Raw genomic sequence first — 15,395 nt, forward strand, 5'->3', positions numbered from 1 at the left:
TGTTAAGAACACAGCAAACCCAGAAGTGTTTACTTCCAGGTTTCACTGTGCGCACACGCGCAGAAGCATTCTGCGTGGTTTGCACATGCACAGAAGTGCTCTATCGCACTTCGCACATGCGCAGAAGCGCCGCTCTGGTTACGGACTTTTCGGGGTGCGAATGGCACTCCGGAACAGATTGTGTCCACAACCAGAGGTACCCCTGTATTGTAGTAATTTTCTTCAGCAGCATGCACTAGTAAATCAAACCATAGTTTGTTTAAGCCATGGTTTTTAATGTGACATGCAAGCTGGGCCAGCAATTCAATTTGAAATAACTGTCTACTCCAAGAGAAATATGTAAATCAAGCCTGCTGGGCCACCATAGTATCCCATTGCCTGCTTGCTATACATATTCCTGCTCTGCGCAGGTGAATGTCTACGACTCAAGAGACATGCATTTGGCAGAATTTTGACTGCTTACTTTTAACAGCCTCCCTTGTGTTTTAAACATTGGAACAAAGATTAAACTCCACAAAGAAGTAAATGTCTTGAAAATTGACAATACTCCAGAAAACCTACTACCAGACTGTCATTATCACAAGGGAGTGCAGATAAAAAGAATATAATGCAGGGAAAAAATCAAGTCGTCTTTTAAGTAGTGTCCTAAATAGTTTTTGGTATATAGATATGATTTCAACAGGCTCTGATGGTCTGGTCTGATGGTCTCCAGAGTGTTAAGTTATGCGTAAGATATTGGGATTTTTTTATATAAAATTGAGATTTTATTCATTCATCCTCTCTGTACACTAATTAATTAGGGGTTGTTGTTTTTTTACTATCGAAGATTCTTATAAAAGATGTAGCAAAGTATGAAAGTAACCGGAATCCCAATACAGTTCTTTCGCCTTCCATTTATACTGTGCATGCTTACTGTTGTCAGCATTAGGCCTCCACTCTGAGCTGTCATAGCTCTGGACAGATGCTCTTGGTCAAGTCTCACCTGCTTGCCAACATGAGCACCTGAAAGTTCAAATCTGTTATACCCAATAAGGTGGATCAGAATGCAGATTAACCAGCAGCCTAGGAAATAAAAGAAGCCTTTTGGAAGATGCCACAGAACTGGCAGAGCTACAGCTGGGGCAAAATGCACATGACAGCCCCTCCCTGTATAATACCAGATCCCTCTGGCTCGTATCTTTCCAGATTCCACTAACCTTTCCCAGAAGCTGCTTTTCCCTCTTTGTAAGATGGGCAAGAGGAAAAGAAACTAAAAATTGGGGCATTTGTGCTATAGATTAATCACCTATACTAGACACATTATTGAGGGACCTTCTATTTACTACCCTCTATGGTAGATGCTCTTTTGGAGCATCTTAAAAAAAATAAAGTGTCCTATGTAAGCAGCATAAATTAAACAGCAAATGGTGCTCAATTCAAGCAGCATAAACCTACTGGTACAGTTTTGTTTAAAGGCTTGAATTGAACCATGCTGATAGTTGTCCTGGTGCCAATGAATCAGTTAAAGGGAAATATTCATCTGCTATTCTCCCTGCATGTTTCATACTCCAGAGATCAGCAGTAACCTGCCGACTGCTTGTGCATTCATTGATAATAGCAGGGAATTACTAAGTGTACTATTGTACACTGTTGGTTCCAAAGAAATATGTGTGTATTAGCAACATTAGCACTGCATTTAAACCACCATGGCCAATGCTGGATCTGATTGCTCTTGTAAAAAGAATGTTCATCGTTTCTTTTGAGATTAGACTGACATATGTTTCCTGCTTGCCAGGGGGTTGGACTCAATGGCCCTTGTGGTCTCTTCCAACTCTATGATTCTATGATTCTATGATTCTATGTGTAGGGCTATTTCCCTCTTCCTCAGAACAGCCTGTGTTGAACTTCAAACTAGCAAAATCCCCATCACTTTGAAGGGAGAAGCTGTTAAGATGGCGGCCTGAACACTGCAAAACCTCAGTGCCTGCAATGTATCCTCACTGTTTGCAATGCAATGCTTTGAGAAAGGGAATGACTCAGCATTATTTAGCATTACTGCCATTAGAGATTCCCCTTCAGTTATTTTCACCCACGACAGATAAGCTCCCTCTAATTCGAATACAGGATATTTTAACCTCTGCTGTTAATAACACTGCATTTTAATACAGCTTGCCCTACTTCTCCTTCCTCCCAAGCTTTCCTCTCCTTAGGTGCTCTCCATATCTGTCAGCAGCTTCAGCCTTCACCCTGTTGACCAGGCACACAGCCTTGGCTTCATCTTTGATACAACCTGGTCTGCCGCAGACCAATTGCACTTGTGCTGCCAGCTAGCCAGCTACTGAGTCATGTTTGAGGTCTTGTTGTTAGCATACAAAGACATGGACAACCCAGGACCAGGTTGAGCCATAGTGGGTGCTTGTATGGTTGTGCATGAAAGGATGTGATTGTGTGTGTGTGCATGCACATGTGTGGACAAAAGAGAGGGGCGGGGAGTAGGACTGGAAGAGGTTGAATGACAGAGCAATCCTAGTCCCATATATTGAGATGTTCTATTGTATTCAATGGGGCTTACTCCCAGGTAAATTTGGTTCACATTGTAGCGTGAAAGAAGGGAGCAGATGGTAGCTGATTTTGTGGATTGCTCTGTTAAGTGTTTGCGTGCCTGTGCAAGGGCCAGTGTGGATAAGAATGAGGAAGAAAAATGAATGGAAGATGGACGTACAAACGGCAGAGTGTGTCACTAGCGTGTGGGCCTAACCATTTTCCCATTTTCCCAAATGCAGGCCTTGACTCTGAAAGTGGCGCCCACCCCTGTCAGAGGGGATGCCATCAGAGCAAATGGTTTTCCCTCCTCCTGTGTGTGGGTGGAAGTGCTTTATGCTTCCCCTACATGGGTGGCAGTTGACTTATTGGATCTCAGTATTTCCTCAGAGCCAAGAAACATTTTTTTTAAAACCCTCTGAGAGCAGCAACATGGGTTGGAGAATCTGAGCTGACTCTTCCTTGGCATGTTCCTCTAGTTACTTCTCACACAACTCTTGCGCATCATAGTAGCCTATTCATGTTTTTCATGTGAGTGAGTGAATGATAGTTGACCTCCACATCAGTATGGATGGAAACTGTGGGGTTTTTTTATTTAGTCATACTGCCACCCACACAAAGTACCGCACATTAAGTCCCTCTTAATGTTCCCCACACACCTGAAAACGCTGCAGTGACTGCATTCCTGTTTCTCTGACTGTACAAACATCCCACTCAACACAAGTCAGCCCTTCCAATTCGTCACCTTCTCCAAGTGCCAGATGCACAAAGAAGGCGATTCACTGTACAAAACATGCATTCTTCAAGTGACAAACATAACAGGGCATCAGAAATGATTAGAAGAAGACGGCAACATTATATTGTAGGTGCTGCTGAGTAATTATACATCTCACAACTCTGTTACTCTTTTCTTTTTCTGAAAGTGCTATTCCCCATTCATCTACCAAGTTATTGACAAGCTTGCCATTTTTAATTCATTTGACTAGCTAAAAGAAATCCCCAGCACCTTTTAGAAGGGCAGAAGAAAATATTTAATTCTTACATGCACCATTTTAAAGGAGTGCTTCCACATTTTTAGGCAACAGACCCATGTAGAACGTGGTACGACCACTTAGAAAAGGGGTCTGAGCTTAGTAGCAAGAGTGCAGGCTTTGTGTGCAGAAAGGACAAAGTGCCAACTCTGGCAATTCTAGTTAATTGGGCAACATCTCTGGTAAGGAATTCTGCTTGGGACCCTGGAAAGCCATTGCTAGCAGAACAGACAGTGTTGAGCCATGTGGAACAATAGTCTGGCTCAGTATATGGCAACTTAGAATCATAGAATCATAGAATCATACACTTCTATACATTCCAGAAATATTAAAGATTTCTAGGTGCTCTCAGCAAGTGATTATGAACCCAAGCGGAACAGCTTTCTGGATTAGTAGGGAAAATGTGGACATTAGTGGGAAATAATTTATTAGAAATGGGGAGTATCATCTATATAATAACAGTTTATAGCATTTTCTTTCACTACAACATGAGTCAAACATTATTCTAACCTCTCCCCACTATGAAATGCTGTAAGTTTTAAAAGAAGGCTCAAAAATACCATTTTGTGTTTGCTAACATCCACAATCACTTCTATTTACAAAGCTGTTCACCCTGTTACTGCTATTTATTGATGATTTGTAATTGTTTTACTGATGATTTGTTAATTATTCTACATGATTTATGTTGTCTTTGTGATGTTCTATTATGTTGTTGTTGTTTATTGTTTGTAAGCCACTTTGAGATTCATTTGAATGAAAAGGGGGCACAGAAATATAATCAATCAATCATAATCTGTTCAAAATCCCAGGTGACATTGTTGCAATAATTCTCACATTGTAGAGGAAAATGAATACTCTAATCAATTGAAAGCAAGTGGCTTCAGTCTATCTAGTATCTCATCCAGGCTTTAAGTAAAGTGGCCTAAAATGAAGATTGCCCCACTTCCTGCCAGGATTAGACCAGCAAGTGAAAGAAGCTTATCTCCACTACCTTGTCCCTACAATTCATAGACAACCCAACTCTCTCCATTTCATTCTCCATTTATTAACTGCAGCTAGATTAGAGATTGCAATTTTTTAAGGAAAATTTAATTTTAATTAAAAAATTTAAATGCAAATCTTTTTGAAGCCTGGATGTCACAAGTATGGGACATCATGCTTATGGACAAATTAGCCATTTCATAAAAGTAATTATGCCCTGGCTGGGGGGGAGGGGAGGGGGAAAGACTCACACCTTTTATTGACTTTGTTAAGAAAACCAAACATGGTTTCCACTGTCCACCAACACAAGGAACCTTATGAAGAAACATATTCATTTGAGTGCTTTTCTTGGAACATCTAAAACTGCAACCATCAGTCACTGTTTTTCTTTCTTTTTCTGTACTCTGTTTTCCTTGTATGGGTATGTTTTGTTACTTGAAATTAAAAATCATTTTTTATAAAAAGGAAATGTATGCATTTTGCATTATCCTATGGGGGGGGGGGACACTCTAAGTCTGTTTCTGTCCAGAAACTACATGCTACTAATCCTATCTACTGTTGGGGATTTCTGAAACAGGGAGTGTTAAAAATAATTATATGTTAATCGTCTTTCATCCTTACTACAGAAACCTAAACACACTGACCTGGTTGTAGTGTACAAGCACACTGTCCTCTGGATTAGTTGACAATGTAAGACACCAGTCTCTTCACCCAGCTGAAGAAGAGAGACATAAAAAAGGGGGAAAGTGAAGTTAAAGCAACATTGGTATTAACCCTTGAAATCTGAGGGAAAGAAAATATTTTTAAGCTGCTTAAATAATGGTCAGAAAATCATCAAATAGAAAACGAATCACAGTTATGTCAAAACAGAATTGTAATTCATAGGAAACATCTATTTCTTTTTTTCTGCTTCTTTATGGTGTGTTCCTATGTATTTAAATTTCAGTCAACAATTCCCAGAGAGACGGAATACTTCTGATAATTTACATACAGTGGTACCTCGGGTTAAGTACTTAACTTGTTCCGGAGGTCTGTTCTTAACCTGAAACTGTTCTTAACCTGAAGCACCACTTTAGCTAATGGGGCCTCCCGCTGCTGCCGCACCGCCAGAGCACGATTTCTGTTCTCATCCTGAAGCAAAGTTCTTAACCTGAAGCACTATTTCTGGGTTAGCAGAGTCTGTAACCTGAAGCGTATGTAACCCGAGGTACCACTGTATATGCAAAAAGGTGAGCATGAGCTGTGTTAGTATATTTTTACATGGGGAAGCTTATAATGTCTGAGATTCCAACAAGGATCTGCTGAAATGTGATCAACAAGTGGAAAGGGAAAAGCAGTGAAATTTCCACAATTTTTATATTTAAATCCTGCTTAGTGAAACATTTTAACATTCTCAGGCTCAATATAAACCTGGGATTCTTTTGCACCTTCAATGACCATGTAAATGAGAGGATTTAGACATGCAGTTGCTGTACCTGCTAAATCCTCCCCCACCCCCTTCAACATATAAACATTTATGACTCAGGATGTCTGTCCTGCATCAAAACTGGCAATTGGCCCCCAACATCAAGATAGGGCTTATAGAAACTGGCTGAGAGATATGTATAACTGGCCACATCATTTTCTGTACACTGTAAGGCAATATAACTATTTCCAACACAATATTTTGTGGTTTCTTCCCTGTGTAAAATGGTGGTCCGGATGTGGTAAAATGTCACAGTCTTAAAATGTTCTTTTTCTAACTGTAATTTCATGTTCTTTATCGTATTGTGAGGATGGTTGCCCTGAAAGGAGGGATGGAAAAAAAGCTAATTAATAAAATTCTGAACTTAGGTGTCTGCATTTTGTGAAATATCGATGGATTATTATTTCAAATTCTGAAAAAGTATTTTGGTTAGAGCAGATGTTGTAGATGGGTGGTGAATTGAATCCAGCTGGCGCACTGGAGTCTCTCTCTCACACAACACAGGCCAACTTTGACAGAAAGACTAGACCTATCAATCACCTGACATCAGGTGACAGCTTCAAGAGGTCTCACTCTCTGGGCCAATCTGCACTGAGAGCAAGCTCCTTTGAAGTGTGCCAATCAGCTGGTTGGTTTCCAGGCTGTACATGCACACAGGCGTTTTCCTTCTCGGTCTACGGACAGTTTGGATTCAAACCATGCTTGCAAACAGAGGGGGGGGGGCTGACCCTGACTGAAGGCATCATTTGAATCCAAACCACACCTGCAAATGGATTTTGAAGACACATTAGGTAAGGGATTTGCAAGTGCCAGGAATCAGTTGTTCATCAGTGCTTGGGAAGCCCTGCTGCTCATTTGATCAGCTTAATAGCTGGTCTTGCAAAGGCACAGGGGTAAGTCACACTTTGCCATCTTTTCCTGCCCTGATGTTATATATGACTTCAGGTGTAGGGCAAGTGAGCATCAAACAGCCTTGTGCTCAAGGGCCAGATATTCCACACAGAAGATGTATTGCATGCTTTTTTCACATGGTGGCTGAACACCATTTTCATTTAACAGTGTTTCTATAAAATGACATAAAGATGGGAACTGGAAGCAGAAGGAACTGGAAGCAGAAGGAAAAAACTGTGGGGTAGACAAGAAAGAGGAATATATATCCATGTTTTGTTTTGGACCATACTGATCTAAAAAGAGGATAAACTTAAACTTATTTGGAAAGGGGGAGGTGCTTCATCTGACGAAAGATTCCTCTCCAGAGCAAAAGACACATGGCACAGTTTTCATACCTGACAACATACACAGGCATACCAGATTTTGCTCTTCCATTCAAACACTCTCAGCTAACAAGAAACTAATGGGTGAAGTAGCCCTTAACTGAGAAATGTTCACATTTATCACAATGCATTGCTAAAAATGGCAGATCAAGCTTCACTTGCCATAAAAGAAGCTATAATTTTGTATACGTAACCTCAAATTCAGTAAATCTAATTCTGCAAATGGGATCTAATATAGAATCTACATTCTATGTAACAAGCAATGTATAATAATCTAATGCACTAAAATAGAAATTCTGTCTTTAAAAAGATTTGCTTTCCTTTTTATAACTAATGTGCATTCAGCAATGCATGATTTGGGAAAGTAGCGGTTGCCCCAGGATTCTGAAAATCTTTTAAAATTATCCTAATCAGCTGATAATTGTTCAGGGTTTAACAGCGAATGAGTTCTCAGAAAGAGGGCAATGGTAATAACTGAGGTCACATGGCTTAGTTGCCTGCCTCAGTTAAAGAAGCAGATGGCTTATATTAGCATCTGAATAAGAGCATGAAGTTCCTAGCTGAGACTTGAAGGCGGGGTGGGGGTTATAAGTGCACTAGACAAACATAATTTCCTTTCCACATAAGATGCTGACTTAGGAGCTATTTAACAAGCAGGTTTGTAAGAATCTTACATGGGCACTATGAATGAAAAGCAAATATTTCATTCCTGTAGGCTTGGGAAACAATTAGAATTAGGAAGATATCAACTGCCCAGGCAATCATAACTGAAAAGCAGAGAGGAAGCAATTTTGGAAAACTTTTTAAAAAAGAAAACCTCTCCATTTAAAAGAGCTTTAAGGATTGTGCTACAGGTTGTGGGCTGGACTGTTGGCCAATGTAATTACCCTGTCCATTGTCCCATGCTATTGCCACTCCTTGAATCTGTCTCAGTACAGAACAGAAATACAGAAATTAGCAACAGTATTCAACAGAATGCCTGTATTCACCAGCATGTTGTTGTTGTTTAGTCGTTTAGTCGTGTCTGACTCTTCGTGACCCCATGAACCAGAGCACACCAGGCACTCATGTCTTCCACTGCCTCCTGCAGTTTGGTCAAGCTCATGCTGGTAGCTTCGAGAACACTGTCCAACCAGCTCGTCCTCTGTCGTCCCCTTCTCCTTGTGCCCTCAATCTTTCCCAACATCAGGGTCTTCTCTTCTCATGGGAGTCTTCCAGGGAGTCTTCTCTTCTCCCTCTCTTCCAGGGAGTCTTCTCTTCTCATGAGATTGCCAAAGTCTTGGAGCCTCAGCTTCAGGATCTGTCCTTCCAGTGAGCACTCAGGGCTGATTTCCTTAAGAATGGATAGATTTGATCTTCTTGCAGTCCATGGGACTCTCAAGAGTCTCCTCCAGCACCATAATTCAAAAGCATCAATTCAATGGAGAGCCAGTGTGGTATAGTGGTTAAGAGCGGTAGACTCATAATCTGGTGAACCGGGTTCGTGTCTCCGCTCCTCCACATGCAGCTGCTGGGTGACCTTGGGCTAGTCACACTTCTTTGAAGTCTCTCAGCCTCACTCACCTCACAGAGTGTTTGTTGTGGGGGAGGAAGGGAAAGGAGAATGTTAGCCGCTTTGAGACTCCTTTGGGTAGTGATAAAGCGGGATATCAAATCCAAACTCCTCCTCCTCCTCCTCTTTCTTCAGCAATCAGTCTTCTTTATGGTCCAACTCTCACTTCCATACATCACTACTGGGAATTCACCAGAATAAGGGGTAGCAATTACCTTCTCCTGGCCGCTGGCTCTTGGAGTGTGCGCAATGTGTAGCATTTTGTTGGGGACACAATGAAATTTAGGCCCCGTCTGCACTACTCAGTTACACAGTATCATCCCAGATTAAACACTCATGGCCAAAGAATCATGGGAACTGCTGTTTGTTAAGGATGCTAAAAGGTGAGTTCCCCACACAGAACTACAATTTCCAGTTTCCTGGGAAGAGGGATTGACTCTTAAACCATGCTGGATACTGCAAGGGGAATAGGGGCCTCCTAACAACTCTCAGCACGCTTAACAAATTTCACTTCTCAGGATTCAAAATGCTGTAATACTGCTTTAAATGTATGGTGCTGGTGGGGCCTTACCTCTGAGTAAACCTGCATAACATTAAGCTGCATTACACCTTTTCACTGCATTATTTTCACCATGAAATTGGCTCTTCTACAATTACAGAGTGGCATTACTAACACTGGGGGATAATTTACATCTTGTTATTTATGCAAGTGAGACAGATAATAAATCCCATGGTGGAGAAGCATCCCAGAGGGACCACATGCTGTGTAATTACAGACCATTGTTACTGCATTAGTCTTGGTTCCTCTGCCCTCCAACAAATAAGAAGTTGAAGAACAAGAAAACCCAGGAAGATACATTAAATGTTAATTATCAGGTACAGCACTAATTTAAAAGTCTGGCTACTTTCTTGTTTGATACATTGCTGTTTCTCACATTCAGGAGATTAAAAGGTATAGACCTCTTTCTTAAAAGGGAGCAAACATCAACTTTGTTTAAGAGAAAAGCTTGCACATTTTTTTCAGTAATAAGAGTAAATTCAGTATCATGCAGCAGATTGTATCTTTTTTTTCCCCTCGTGGGAGACTCTGGGGCATTTTGTGAAAGCCGTGAGACACACAATCAATCAGTGATAGAAGCAATGGACAGAATACTAGTTCTAATATGTTGCCTACTCTACCTCTCCCTTTCGTTCTCTCCAAACACACTTTTTGCTTTTGCATCCACAGGATTTAACAGAAGTCAACGTACGCAAATGTAAACTGATGAAAATTTGGCAGCAGGGGAGGGAACCTGGCAGAAAAAGGAACCAGAAATCTTAGTGGATGACTCAGTGACAGTATGTGCAACATACTGTGCAGCAACTGGAGGGGAATTAATTTTTATTCTATTTACTGTATTTAACACCTGAATGGACACACTCATGGAGAAAGGTTGTATCATGCTTATTCCCAATGGTTTGAAGCCAGAAAATGTTACACTGAATGTCACACACTGTCAGAGACTGCCTCCAGGTCCCAGCTCACAGAGGACCCACGCTAGCCAGCGGTAATATACAAAAGTCTTTATTGAAGTACATTATCCATTTTCAAACCCTAGCGTGCGTCTCTACGTCTAGACACTAGACCGGCGAAGCTCCGTCTGAGTCTCCGCCCCCTGTACACCAGCTTAAGAGTCTAGCCTTACTCCACCTTTTCCGTCTCTCCTTCCGCCTCTGGGTCCTACCACCCCCCTGGGTCCCTTCCTTCCTGGACGCTTCGGAGGCGGACCCCTCGGATTCTTCCCCCTCCCTTCGGCGGGCTTTAGGACCTGGCTCCCTATCCGGGCTGCTCATTGCGCCACCCTCTTGTACATTTGAACTTGGCGCGCGCGCGCTGCCTCCGACCTTCCTTTTGACCGTTTCCTCGCTCTCTGATGCAGGCGTGGCTAACCCTGACTCATGTCCTTCCGCTGACGGAAAGCTGCCTGCTGCCGATGCCTGGGACTCCTCCCCCCTACTGCTCTCCGGTGGGGAAGCTGGTCCCGATTTCCAGCTGCTGCTCTCTGAGTCCCCTCTGTCCCCTCCTTCCTGAGGTGTTCCCTCTGGCAACCCCCTAGCTCTGACCACGGGAGCCCCTTTCTGTGAATCCTCCGATTCGCTGGAGAGACTTAGAGACCTCGGGCGGCTCTCATCGCTCACTTCTCCCTCGGATTCCTCCCCCTCGGTCTCTAATTCCTCCCTTTCCTGTCCCTCTGCTCCTGAGCCCCTGACATCCATCCCCCCCTCGAAGCCCCCCCTTCCCCCCTCCCCTCCTTCCGGTGTGGGTACTGGGTGCTCCGTCGTAGCGGGGGTGAGTGCCGGATACAGTTCGTCCCCCGTGTCGTACATCAAACGGCTAGGTCCGGCTCGTTCTCCGTGCACTCGTTGACGTCGATCTCATCTGCTTCCATGTCTCTGCCTTCGTGTTCGAACCCCACGTCCTCCCCCCACACGTCCATGTCCGTCTCCCCCCCGTTCCCCTCTGAGGGTGATGTCTGCCAAGGACCCCCCAGCCACTTCCTGCGCCACTGCTCCTCTGGTCGATCGTCCCACCAATAAGAGTGGTCTGAGGCAGACCCCGAGGGTGAGCCCTCCGGGGAGCGTGTGGCTGGTGCCGGTTCCTCGTCCGAGGCGAACCCCTGGAACGTGCTGGCTGAAAGTGTGGGTGTGAAGAGCCAGTCATCGAAATACTCGGCTGGCATGGGCCTGTGTGGGAAGAGGGCATGAAATTCTTCCTTGAGCAGAGGCTCCTCCAAGGCATAGTCCGGCACCCAACTGTTGGCACTGGCCGGGGTACCCTCTCTGGCTAGGAGATATTCTACTCCCTCTTCCCCCCATCTCGAGTCTAAAATCTCTGTGACCTCGTTGATGTGCCCCCCTCTTGGCGACCCTCCCTTTCTGGGCCCTTCTCTTAGCGGGTCTGGCGCTGTGCCTGGCTCCTGAAATCTATGAGGTGCTTTGTAGGGTGTGAGCACCGATCTATGGAACACCGGATGCATTCTGGAACCCTCCGGAAGTGCCAACCGGAAGGCCACTGGATTGACCTGTGCCTGGACTTGGTAGGGCCCTAGCTGCTTATGCCCTAGCTTCTTCTTCGCTAACGATCTGGTCGGCACTGCTTGCGCTGCTAACCAGACCCAGTCTCCCACCTGTATGTCTTCCCCAACTCTTCTGTGTCTGTCAGCTTGCAGTTTGTATGCGTGCTTTGCTAGTTCTAACTGCCTCCTGAGCTGTTCGTGGACTTCCTGCAACTCCGACGCTAAGGCTTCCGCTGCCTGTGGCTCCCCCTCCCCCACTCTCTCTAAACCCGGGAAGGTTCTGGGATGCCTCCCGTTGTTGGCGAAGAACGGCGTCACCCCTGTCGACACGTGCTTCGTATTGTTGTAAGCGAACTCTGCGAGGGGCAGGTAGTCTACCCATGTCGTAGGCTGCTGATTGGCGTAACATCTCAGGTACTGCTGCATGATGGCGTTGACCCTCTCCGCTTGCCCGTTGGTCTGTGGGTGTCTCGCCGACGCTAGATTGATCTTGACGTTCAGGATGCCCATCAGCTTCTGCCAGAAGTTCGAGATGAACTGTCGCCCCCGGTCGGAGAGAATAGACCGTGGCAGACCGTGGACTTTAAACACGTGGTCTATGAACAGTTTGGCGGTCTGTTCCGCCGTGGCCACCTTCGCACACGGAATGAAGTGTGCCATTTTGGTAAACATGTCCACCACCACTAGCACTGCTGTCTTTCCCCTCGAACTGGGCAGGTCCGTGACAAAGTCCAGGGCCACCCTCTCCTACGGTTCCGATGGTGTCTGCAGCGGTTCCAGCAGTCCCGCCGGCGGTTTGTGAACTGACTTGGCCCTCTGGCAGGTGTCGCATCTCGAGACGTAATCCGCTACTTCCCCCCGCATCTTGGGCCACCAAAAGTCTCTGGCCACTAATTCTACCGTCTTTTCTTTGCCAAAGTGCCCGGCGGTGGGAGAGTCGTGTAGCTGCTGCAGTACCCTTGCGCGGAGGTCGTCTCCCGGCACGTAGAGCGCTCCCTTGCGGATGAGTAACCCGTCTCTTATCTGGAACTCGTCGTCCTTCGCCGTGCCCTTGTGCACCTCCTCCATCTTGGTTCGTGCGAAGGGGTCCTCCTGCAGCGCTTGACGTACGGCGTCCAGGTCCACGGTTGCCGAAGCGCATGCCCACGCTTCCGGTGCGAAAATGTGCTTGGCCGCCGACGGTGCCGCCTCCTCGAGGTATTGCGGCTTTCTGGACAATGCATCCGCCATTACGTTGTTGTCGCCCGGGATGTACTCTATCTTGAAGTCGAAGTCCGCGAAGAACTCCGCCCATCTAATGTGCCTCTGGTTCAGGAACCTCGCCGTGCGCCAATACTCCAGATTCTTGTGGTCCGTGCGGACCTGCACTGTGTGTCTGGCTCCGATAAGGAAGTGCCGCCATGCCTTGAACGCTGCATGGATGGCTAGCAACTCCCTGTCCCAGATGGTGTAATTCTGCTCCGACTTGCTGAGCTTCCTCGAGTAGAAGGCGCACGGCCTCCAGTCCCCCTGCTGGTCTTGTTGCAACAGGACGGCTCCCACGGCTCTGTCTGAGGCGTCTGTCTCCACCCTCATCGGTCTGCTGGGATTCACATGCAGCAGCTGCTCTTCGGACGCGAAGAGGCGCTTGAGTTTCTGAAAGGACTGCTCCGCTTGCTCCGTCCAGATGAATTTCTTCTTCTTGGAGCTGAGCGTGTCGGTGATGGCCGCCGTCTGCATAGCGAACCCCTTGATGAACTTGCGGTAAAAGTTGGCAAAGCCGACAAACCGCTGGACTTCCTTCCGATTGCGCGGGCTTTTCCAGTCCAATACTGAGCGAACCTTGGCGCTGTCCATGGCGAGCCCCTTGTCCGACAGTTTGTAGCCCAGGAAATCCACCTCCGTCATGTCGAACTGGCACTTCTCCAGCTTGGCGTACAGCCTGTGCTCCTTCAGTCGCTGCAGAACTTCCCTGACATCCCTCTCGTGCGCCTCTCGCGACTCAGAAAATATCAGGATGTCGTCCAGGAAGCATACGCACTTCTTGTAAAGGAGTCCCGCCAACACGTGATGCATGAAGGCTTGAAAACAGTGAGAGCCATTTTGTAATCCGAAGGGCATAACTCTGTATTCGTAGGTGCCCAGTGGCGTGAACATGGCCGTCTTCCACTCGTCGCCCTCCCGCATGCGAATCAGGTTGTACGCCCCTCGCAGATCCAACTTGGTAAAAACGCGTCCTTTCCTCACCGTCGCGAGCAGGTCGTCTATCTTGGGCATGGGGAAGGCCGAGGGCTTGGTTTTCGAGTTCAAAATTCTATAGTCCACCACCAGTCTTTTTTGGGGCGTATCCCGCTTCTTCACAAAGAATACTGGGCTGCCTCCCACCGCTTTCGACTCCCGGATGAACCCGCGCTTCAAATTGTGATCTATGAACTCCCTGAGTTCCTGCAGTTCATCCTCAGACATGGAATACAGTTTCCCGGTTGGCAGCGTCGCCCCCGGCAGGAGGTCAATCTTGCAGTCATAGGGTCTGTGCGGAGGTAGCTTGTCCGCCTCCTTCTCACAGAATACCTCCAAAAATTCCGCATACTTGAGAGGCACTGCTTGCAGCGTGCCCAAATGTAGCTGCGGGTCATCCTCCTCCCCTTCTGGGCTAGGTAGGATGCAATGTTACGCACAGTAGGAGGAGCCAAAAGTCAGTTGGCGTTGGTACCAAGCCAATGCTGGGCTGTGCCTGTGCAGCCAACTCATGCCCAAAACTACGGGCGTGTCCGACAATTGGGTGACATTGAAGCTGATGACTTCCCGGTGATTCCCAATTTGCATCACCATAGGTGGTGTCTGCTGTACCACCTGCCCCCCCAGCAGTTCCCTGCCATCTACTGTGACCACCTTCAGGGGCAGCGTGGCTGGCAGTAGCGCTATGTTGTGTTGCTGAATAAACTCCAGTCCTATAAAGTCCGCATTACTGCCAGAGTCAATCGTAATAGGCACTTCTAAGGTGAGTCCATTGGGCAGCTGGAGCGATGCGGTGAGCTGTACCACTGGTTTGGGCGGGAGGGGGTCTGTGGGCTGCAAAATCTCTGGGGACTTCTTCACTGACTCGTCTGGCTGGGCCCCAGTGCCTCCGTTTCCAGCCAGACTCCGTCGTTTCCCTGCTGTGGTCCTCTTTGCTGATTTGCTTCCATTACTGTCAAGGAAGCTGCAGTGTGCTTGTGGAGCCTCTGGGGACACTCTTTCGCCATGTGCTGTCCACTTTCACAGATATAGCACTTCCTGTTCCCTCTAGGCGGCTTCGTTTTGACTGCTCCCGGTGTTAAGGCTCTGGTTGCTGAGTGAGCCCTAGCACCGCCAATCTCCATCGGCTCTTCGCCCCCTCCCTGTGGAGGCGTGGACTGCGCACGCGCGACATCCCTGGGCAAGAGGGGAGGCCCTCTCGCTGGTGTGCGTCCCCAACGCCCTTCTTCTTTGCTCCATGGGCGTTCTTCCAGCCGCACCCCCACCGTTAGCGCTCTTTCAACCACTTGCTGAGTGGTT

General features: G+C 46.5%; 1 protein-coding gene across 42 annotated transcripts in view; it reads right to left on the minus strand.

Annotated features, from left to right (window-relative positions):
• The window catches only part of MAP2 (microtubule associated protein 2), a 291,706-nt gene that overhangs the window by 179,505 nt on the left and 96,806 nt on the right, over nt 1-15,395 (minus strand). For 38 of the 42 annotated variants that reach the window (XM_077919568.1, XM_077919560.1, XM_077919532.1 and 35 more), the window contains one exon: nt 5,177-5,247. The exons of the other annotated variants lie outside the window; for them this stretch is intronic. The gene's annotated coding sequence lies outside the window, so the exon portion shown is untranslated. The remainder of the gene's footprint in view (nt 1-5,176; nt 5,248-15,395) is intronic. 42 annotated transcript variants of the gene reach the window in all.

This window comes from Podarcis muralis, chromosome 1 (assembly GCF_964188315.1).
Source record: "Podarcis muralis chromosome 1, rPodMur119.hap1.1, whole genome shotgun sequence".
NCBI lineage: Eukaryota > Metazoa > Chordata > Lepidosauria > Squamata > Lacertidae > Podarcis > Podarcis muralis.